The sequence below is a fragment of the Plecotus auritus genome, assembly GCF_963455305.1.
Source record: "Plecotus auritus genome assembly, chromosome: 9".
Lineage (NCBI taxonomy): Eukaryota > Metazoa > Chordata > Mammalia > Chiroptera > Vespertilionidae > Plecotus > Plecotus auritus.
This window is the reverse complement of record NC_137783.1, coordinates 155,965,364-155,973,493: the sequence shown is the minus strand read 5'-3', so window position 1 is coordinate 155,973,493 and position 8,130 is coordinate 155,965,364. Positions and strand designations below refer to the sequence as shown.

Here is an 8,130-nt window from a genome sequence, read left to right as displayed (position 1 = left end):
GGCCTGTTTTGCCAGCGAGCAGGCTCGGTGAGTGCGGGAATTGAGCAACGGGGTGGCCTTGCCTAAGTGCTCCGGGGCCCTGCGAGTGTCCCACAGAACAAAGGCGCGGCTGTGCCTCGGCAGCTGGAGGCCCAGGGAGAGAAGGTGACACCCACGCCTCTGCACTCACCTCACCCACTGCGGCCACAGCTGACCTCGCTCCACTCCACACGCCGGGCCGGGCCGGGCCACCTCACCTCCGTGTCCCGCCTCGACCCAGAGAGGTCCTTGCAGAGCCACAGGGAAGGGGGTGCCCACATCGCTGGCCCCCCGAGGGCAGGGCCCTGCCACCCTGGCCCGACCTCTTGGAGCGGGTGCAGAGGTGTGCCGGGTGAGCCCAGGGGAGGCCTCCAGTCCCAGGAGAACCTGCTCCGCCTCGGCTCCTGGAACTGACCTTATCAGTCTCCCTGCAGCCTCCCCACCCTCCGCCCACGGCCACGGGCCACATGGGCCTGTTCCTAGGGGTGGGCCCATGGCTGGCGGTCAGTGCCCGCCGGCTCTCAGGGATGCCAGCTCCCCTGTGGCACCCAGCCCCTCCTGGGCAGCTGGATAAATGGGTTGGGGGCTGTGACGCCCCCTCTTTGGAGCAGTGAACAGAGGGGCAGGGAGAGGGGTGGACGGGGGCCCATCAGTCTGGTCCTGGGCTGATAAGACCCGGCCTTCCCCACGGGGGGGCTGACCTCCCCTCAGCAGTCCACTTAGTATCTCAGTCTGTAGGCCCCTCCTTTTGGCCTGTAAACCTTCATTTATAAAAATATGTATGTTTTTATTCATTTCAGAGAGGAAGGGAGAGGGAGAGAGAGATAGAAACTTCAGTGATGAAAGAGAATCATCTATCGGTTGCCTCCTGCACGCCCACACTGGGGATCGAGCCTGCAACCCAGGCATGTGCCCTGACCGGGAGTTGAACCATGACTTCCTGGTTCTTAGGTCAACGCTCAACCCCTGAGCCACACCGGCTGAGCTGAATTCTCTTATTCATTTTTTGTAGGATCTGTAACGATCCCTCCTATCTCATTCCTGATGTCGATGATTTGTATCTTCTCTCGTTTCTTTCTGAATAAATCTGACTAGTTTCATTGGTTTTCTGTCTTCCACATCATAGGTTTCTACTCCTACTCCTCCCTCCCTCCCTCCCTCCCTCCCTCCCTCCCTCCCTCCCTCCCTCCTTCCTTCCCTCCTTCCGCTCACTGTAGATTTGATTTGTGTTCTCTTTTCTGATTTCCTAGGGTGGGAACCCAGGCAATTGACTGGAGAACTTCCTCCTGCTCGAATGTAAGCACCAGTGCAGCCGCCCAACAGCAGCGTCCATGCTCACCCAGTTCTGGGCAGACCCAGAGGGCGAGGCCGGGTCCTGTCGAGGTAAGAAACACCAAACGTGCAGGGGGTTTCTGTGAGCTCACTGGAGCCAAACTGACGACAGTTGTCGAGGAGTAACATCTCTGCGGGTTGAGAAAACGCTCGGGAAAAGGGCAGTTTTGCAGTTTATGTTGCAATTAGAATAAAAGCCGGCGGCGGGAGGGGGGTCACATGAAATCCGTGGTGGTAGGTTAAGGGGGCAGGGGGCGGGAGAAAGCAAAGTGGGGAAAGCTCTGGGGTTGGATCAAGAGTAAACCTGAGAGCCCTGGCCAATTTGGCTCAGTGGATAGAGTGTCGGCCTGTGGACTGAAGGGTCCCAGGTTTGATTCCGGTCGAGGGCACGCACTAGGTGTACCGGTTAATAATGCGGATTTTTTTCAGTAGATGGAGGTACACGTATGTAGATATATGGGCGATTTGATATGTATGCCATTTTGTTGTATTGACAAGCTTCAAAACTTCATATGTCAAATTTGCTGAAGGTGTTAACATCAGAGATATTTTTATGCTTAAAAATGTTGAATTTCGTGCCCAAAAAAAGAGCATTTGCAGGAAGTTTTAATTCATTCCTTTATTTTGAAGAAAAGTGCTGCTGAATACTTCTGGAAGCTTATGGTGAACATGCTCCCTCTCAAGATACTTGTGAACGCTGGTTTAAATGCTTCAAAAGTCATGATTTCGATGTGAAAGACAAAGAACAGTCCAGGTCAACCGAAAAAGTCTGAAGACCAACAATGACAAGTATTATTGGATGAAGATGCGTGTCAAACTAAAAAACAACTTGCAGAAAGATTAAACGTTGCTCAGCAAACAATGTCCGATCCTTTACAAGCAATGGGAAACATTTTAAAGGAAGGAAAATGGTGCCACACCAACTGAACGGAAGACAAATGGAAAACCGAAAAGTCATCAGTAAAATGTTGCTTCAACGGCACAAAAGGAAGTCTTTTTTGCATCGAATTGTGACTGGCGATGAAAAGTGGATTTATTTTGAGAATCCCAGACGCACAAAATCATGGGTTGATCCAGGTCAACCATCAACATCGACTGCCAGGCCAAATCGCTTCGGAAAGAAGACGATGCTCTGCGTTTGGTGGGATCAGGAAGGTGTGGTGTGTTATGAGCTTCTCAAACCAGGTGAAACCGTTAATACTGATCGCTACCAACAACAAATAATCAATTTGAACCAAGCTTAGATAGTAAAATGACCAGAATGTGCCAGAAGACACGACAAAGTAATTTTGCTTCATGATGACGCACCATCACACACTTCAAAACCAGTTAAAGACACGTGAAAAGATCTTGCCTGGGAAGTATGAACCCAACCGCTGTATTCACCAGATCTTGCTCCTTCAGATGACCACTTGTTCTGATCGATGGCACACGCACTTTCTGAGCAGCAGTTCAGAACTGTACGGAGAAGTGGAAAATTGGGTCTCTGAATGGTCTGCCTTAAAACAAGAAAAGTTCTATTGAGACATACACACAAATTACCTGAAAGATGGGGGAAATGTGTAGCTAGCGATGGACATTACTTTGAATAAAACACTTTTGAGGTTTCTCTTGAAATCATTGTGTTTTCTTTCATTACAAAATCCGCATTTTTTAACCAGTATCTGCAGTTTTAACCGGTATCCGCATTATTAACCAGTACACCTAGTACCCTGCTTGCAGGTTCCTCCCCGGCCCGGGCCCTGGTCTCGTGCAGGAGGCAACCCATTGATGTGTTTCTCTCACATCGATGTTTCTCTCTGTCTTTCCCTCTCTCTTCCACTCTCTCTAAAAATCACCGGGAAAATATCCTCAGGTGAGGGTTAACAACAAAAAGAGCAGAACTGGGGGGCACTTCTTTTCCGTGGGGGGTTCTCACTAACATTTCTGCACATGGAGAAGGTGCACAGGGAGCGAGGTAGCAAGAGGGTGAAACCGCACAGGCAAGGGGTCTGGGTGCCGGTCACTGCCCGAGGCCAGTTGTGAGCTCATGTACGAGCGAGTGACCCAACCCTGCCAGCAGCACAGGAGAGCGGCAGGCCACCCACCAAAGGCTGCTCTGGCCCCACCACAAGCCGCTGCTTCCTAGGGCGGAACACGCACTCCATGGGGCAGCAGGCAAAGGGAACACGAGTGGGTATGATGGTCTCAGGTCACGGGCCATGTGGGCGGACTCCATCGTGTGGGCAACAAGGTGGTTAATCTGCCCAGGATCCTGGGCAGGAAGAGAGGGACCACCTTCCAAGCTTGACTCCCAGGTCCCCGGGGCGTACAACTCCCAGCGGGTCAGGATGTGCCTTCTCTGATCCGAACCAAGCCATCGCGGTTAACCAAGCAGGATTAGTATGTCTGAGAACGGTAGCCAGTCCCCCCGTTTTCTGTTTCTGCCCCTGCCCGGGAGGGCGGGGGTGGTGGGGGGTGTCTCTGACATCTCAAAGGCATGTTATCACCGAGGCACGGGACAGGAGACGGACCCGCTTACGGTGGCAGAGGTTGACTTTTGTCGAGGAGACTGCAGGCCTCGAGGGACTTCCTCCCGTGGAGTCTACGTTCACACCCTCCCGTGTGGTTCCTTCTGGTCTCTGAGTGAGGGCCCGCCATGCAGGCCTCCCGGAGCCTGTGGGGTGTAGCGCGTGGCCCCCCTTTGCATCCACGGTTCTTGGCTGAGGCTGAAATGCCGGGAGCGGCGGGCTGCTCCTTCCCCTGGTGCCCAGGCTGCTCCTGCAGGGTGATCCTGTGGACGGAGTGCGGTCCCTGCCTCCTGGGAATGAGGTGTGTTTTCCTGGCGCTGGGGGTGCGTTCCTCTCAGCTTCTTGCTCCAGGGCCCCTCCAGGGGTCCCCTGTCTCCGTGACCAAGAACTCCTTTTTTCAGTCTTTTTTTTTAAAAAAATGCATTTTTATTGATGTCAGAGAGGAAGGGAGAGGGAGGGAGAAAGAAACATCAGGGACGAGAGGGAATCATGGATTGGCTGCCTCCTGCACGCCCTACACTGCGGATGGAGCCCACCACCCGAGCATGGGCCCTGACCGGGATCGAACCCGACCTCCTGGTTCACACGCCGCCCGGCTGCGTGCGTCTTAGTGGAGAGCCTTGTTAACAGAAGCAGCGCAGCCTTCGTCTGGAGCCGATCTTTCCCTCCGACGAGGCCAGCCCCTGTGAGCTCTGAGGTTCCCACCCGTTGGGTTGAGCGCTGAGCGTTCCCAGTGCTGGGAGCTCTGAGGATCGCTCCTTCCGCTCTGTCGGGTGGTCTGTCCCCATTTCAGGGTGGTTTCCCCCGTGCATTCACCCCTCCTAGCAGCTGGAAACTTGGGAGGGACCCTCCCGGTGCCTGGGGCTCTCCCAGCGGCTCCTCCCACCCTGGGACCCACCATGTGACCTCCAGCGTGTGACCTCCAGCGTGTGACCTCCAGCGTGTGACCTCCACTGTGTGACCTCCACTGTGTGACCTCCAGCATGTGACTTCCACTGTGTGACCTCCACTGTGTGACCTCCAGCGTGTGACCTCCACCGTGTGACCTGCAGCGTGTGACCTCCACTGTGTGACCTCCACTGTGTGACCTCCACTGTGTGACCTCCAGCATGTGACTTCCACTGTGTGACCTCCAGTGTGTGACTTCCACTGTGTGACCTCCACTGTGTGACCTCCAGCGTGTGACTTCCACTGTGTGACCTCCAGCGTGTGACTTCCACTGTGTGACCTCCACTGTGTGACCTCCAGCGTGTGACCTCCACTGTGTGACCTGCAGCGTGTGACCTGCAGCGTGTGACCTCCACTGTGTGACCTCCACCGTGTGACCTCCACTGTGTGACCTCCACTGTGTGACCTCCAGCGTGTGACCTTCCTGGGCTCCCAGGCTGGCTTAGCTCAGCCGACTGTCAGGCGCCACCTGCGTCTGGAAACCCTCTGCAGGCAGATGGGTGCACCCCCACCCTCTCATCATCCCCCCCAGGGACCCCTACCCTGCTGCCGATGTCCACACAACGTGTTTTATTTCCCACATGCTCCCGTCGGTTTCGGGATGGAGGGGGTCTGGTCCCAGCCGCTGGATGTCGGCGAAGCAGCCGTCTCCCAGATGTTTCTCTTCCTGCTTTCACTTCCTCGGGAGGTTTTGAAGTTTTGGCCACAACTCTTCTGAGAACAAAGACCCCGGCATCTGCCTGGCTCTGCCTCCGGGCCTCGGAGATTTACGGGGAGCGAGCACAGGAGATGGCTCTCACGGAGGAGACGGCAACGGCCCAGCAGGTGGACGGCACGTGTCGGAGCAGGAGGCATGGATCCCAGCGGGGCCTGGGGCCCACGTCCACCTCGATGCATCCTGCGTGGCTCCCCCCACCCGCCCCCCAGGACCTCCTCAGCCTAAGGGAAGAGGAATGTGGCAGCTGTGGGCCTGGGTGAGTCAGCGTCCCCTGGACCGGAGTGGCAGCGGCACGGGCCGTCCAGCGGCTCCCAGCGGCGGCCCTAGGAGAGGAGAGCAAACCTCCCCTGAGCCAAGAGGCCCCGTTGTGTCTGCAACATCACGCAGCACAGACCAGGGCTTCCTGGGGTGCCATGATCCCGATCTCGGCCTGAGAGGCCAGTGGTGAGACCCTCTCCCCTCTCCCTGGAGACCCGGGGAACTCGGGATAGAGACAGTTCGTCGCGGGAGCCAGGAGACTGGACGCATTTGCAGGGTTTATTTGGTGTGTGTGTGTGTGTTTATACATTTGTATTGATTTCAGAGAGGAAGGGAGAGGGAGAGGGAGAGAAACATCCATGAGGAGAGAGAATCATGGGCCGGCTGCCTCCTGCACGCCCCCCACTGGGGATCGAGCCTGCAACCCGGGCCTGTGCCCTTGACTGGGAATCGAACCGTGATCTTCTGGTTCATCGGTCGATGCTCAACCACTGAGCCACGCCGGCCGGCACACTGGTGTTTCGAGTGTGAGCCTACCACACGTCTGCTGGCAGATTCGGTGTGGCTGTGAGGGAAGGGAGGGGCAGGGCTGCCCCTGGCAGAGTGGGACACCGGAGGGCAGAGGGGCACCTGTGAGGACCGAGCAGGCCGGGTGGGCGGTCAGGATGTGGGGCCGCATATCTGTGGCATTCAAAGCCACGGGAATAAATCAGTTCTCTGGGGACGGAGCCGGAAGAGCAGGCGGGGCTGATGCGGGTGGCATTCACCCCGGGGATGGGGAGAGAGGGAAGAGGAAAATGGCAAATTAATTCACAGCTGGGGGAGATGAGTAACCTCGTACCCCACGCGAAATCGCTCAGATAGACCCATGATTTAACAACAGAACGTGGGATTTGAAAGAATTCGCTGATGGTGGGGGACAGGGCAGCGGACGGCTGAGAGTGAGGCTCTGGAGCCAGAGGCCCGGCTCGCATGTGTCGGTGGTCGCCCGTCGGGATAAGTACTGTCTGGCCTGACGCGCCCTGTGGCGAATGCACCCCCGAGAGTCACCCGTTACCCAGCCCGCATCCTCCTCTTCAGTGTGGACGGCGCCTGTGACTCGCTTCTCACCAAGAGACGAGGGCAGCCGGCCGGCGTGGCTCAGCGGTTGAGCGTCGACCTAGGAGCCAGGAGGTCACGGTTCGATTCCCAGTCAGGGCACAGGCCTGGGTTGCAGGTTCGATCCTCAGTGGGGGGTGTGCAGGAGGCAGCCGAGCCATGATTCTCTCTCATCACTGATGTTTCCATCTCCCTCTCCCTCTCCCTTCTTCTCTGAAGTCAATAAAAACTTTAAAAAAGAAAGAAAGAAAGAAAAAGAGACGAGGGCAAAAAAGGAAGGTGATGTGTGGTCCCTCATCTGGACGTGAGTGAGTCCAGGAGGGCTTCCTGGTAGAGGTGACCTTCAGGCCGGCCCTTCTCTGCAGACATCTGCTGTCCGTCACCACCTCGAGGGAGCAGCAGACCAGGACTCTGCAACTGTGTGGAAATGAACTCTGCCCACGCCCTGCCCGGACCCTCTGGTGGGTGGGGCGTCCCATCGAGGACCCGGCCCTACTCTCCCGAGCTCAGCCTGGGTGGCGGGCAGAGGACCGGCTGAGTCACACCGGATGCCGGACGCCAGAAATGCCTTCCAGCGCTGGTCACTGCTGCACGGCCGTAGACAAGGACTATACACAGGGGCTATATTTAGATAAATGCCTGAATTCACAAGTTCCCGATGAGCTGTATACACGTGTGAGAGTCAGCATTTCCCCTTGTTCCGAATGTGTGCTGTGGGCACTGAGGAGAATTCTTAGAAATAAATGCTGAGGAAAGGCCAGATTTGGGAAATTGTCGATTTGTAAGCCCAGGTGAACTAGCGGCTCCAGGACAGTGGTCTTGGGGGGGAGGGGGTGGCGGTGGGGGGGGGGGTGATTCTGTCTCGCAAGGATAGACGGCAATGTCTGGAGACATTTCTCTTTTTTAAATATGTTTTTCTTGATTTCAGAGAGGAAGGGAGAGGGAGAGAGAGAGAGAAACATCCATGATGAGAGAGAATCATGGATGGCTGCCTCCTGCACGGCCCCTACTGGGGATCGAGCCTGCAACCCGGGCCGGTGCCCTGACCGAGAATCGAGCCGTTGACAGTCAACCACTGAGCCACGCTGGCCGGGCTAGAGACGTTTCTGATGACTGTGACGGGTGCTCCTGGCACTGGCACCTGGGGGTGGGGCTGCAGACAGATGCCCTACCGGCCACAGGACGGTCCCCGCCAGTAGGATGGGCTATGGTGGGCGACCTAAGGTGACCCCGGTCTCCCTCCCATGC

The 8,130-nt window shown here is 56.5% G+C and overlaps 1 long non-coding RNA gene across 1 annotated transcript in view; it reads left to right on the top strand.

The window, feature by feature from the left end:
• Window positions 1-4,076, top strand: part of LOC308257645 — a 16,783-nt gene extending 12,707 nt beyond the window's left edge. The window contains exons 3-4 of the long non-coding RNA XR_013961625.1: window positions 1,269-1,401; window positions 1,981-4,076. This is a non-coding gene — a long non-coding RNA (uncharacterized lncRNA). The remainder of the gene's footprint in view (window positions 1-1,268; window positions 1,402-1,980) is intronic.
• The last annotated feature ends 4,054 nt before the right edge of the window (window positions 4,077-8,130 follow it).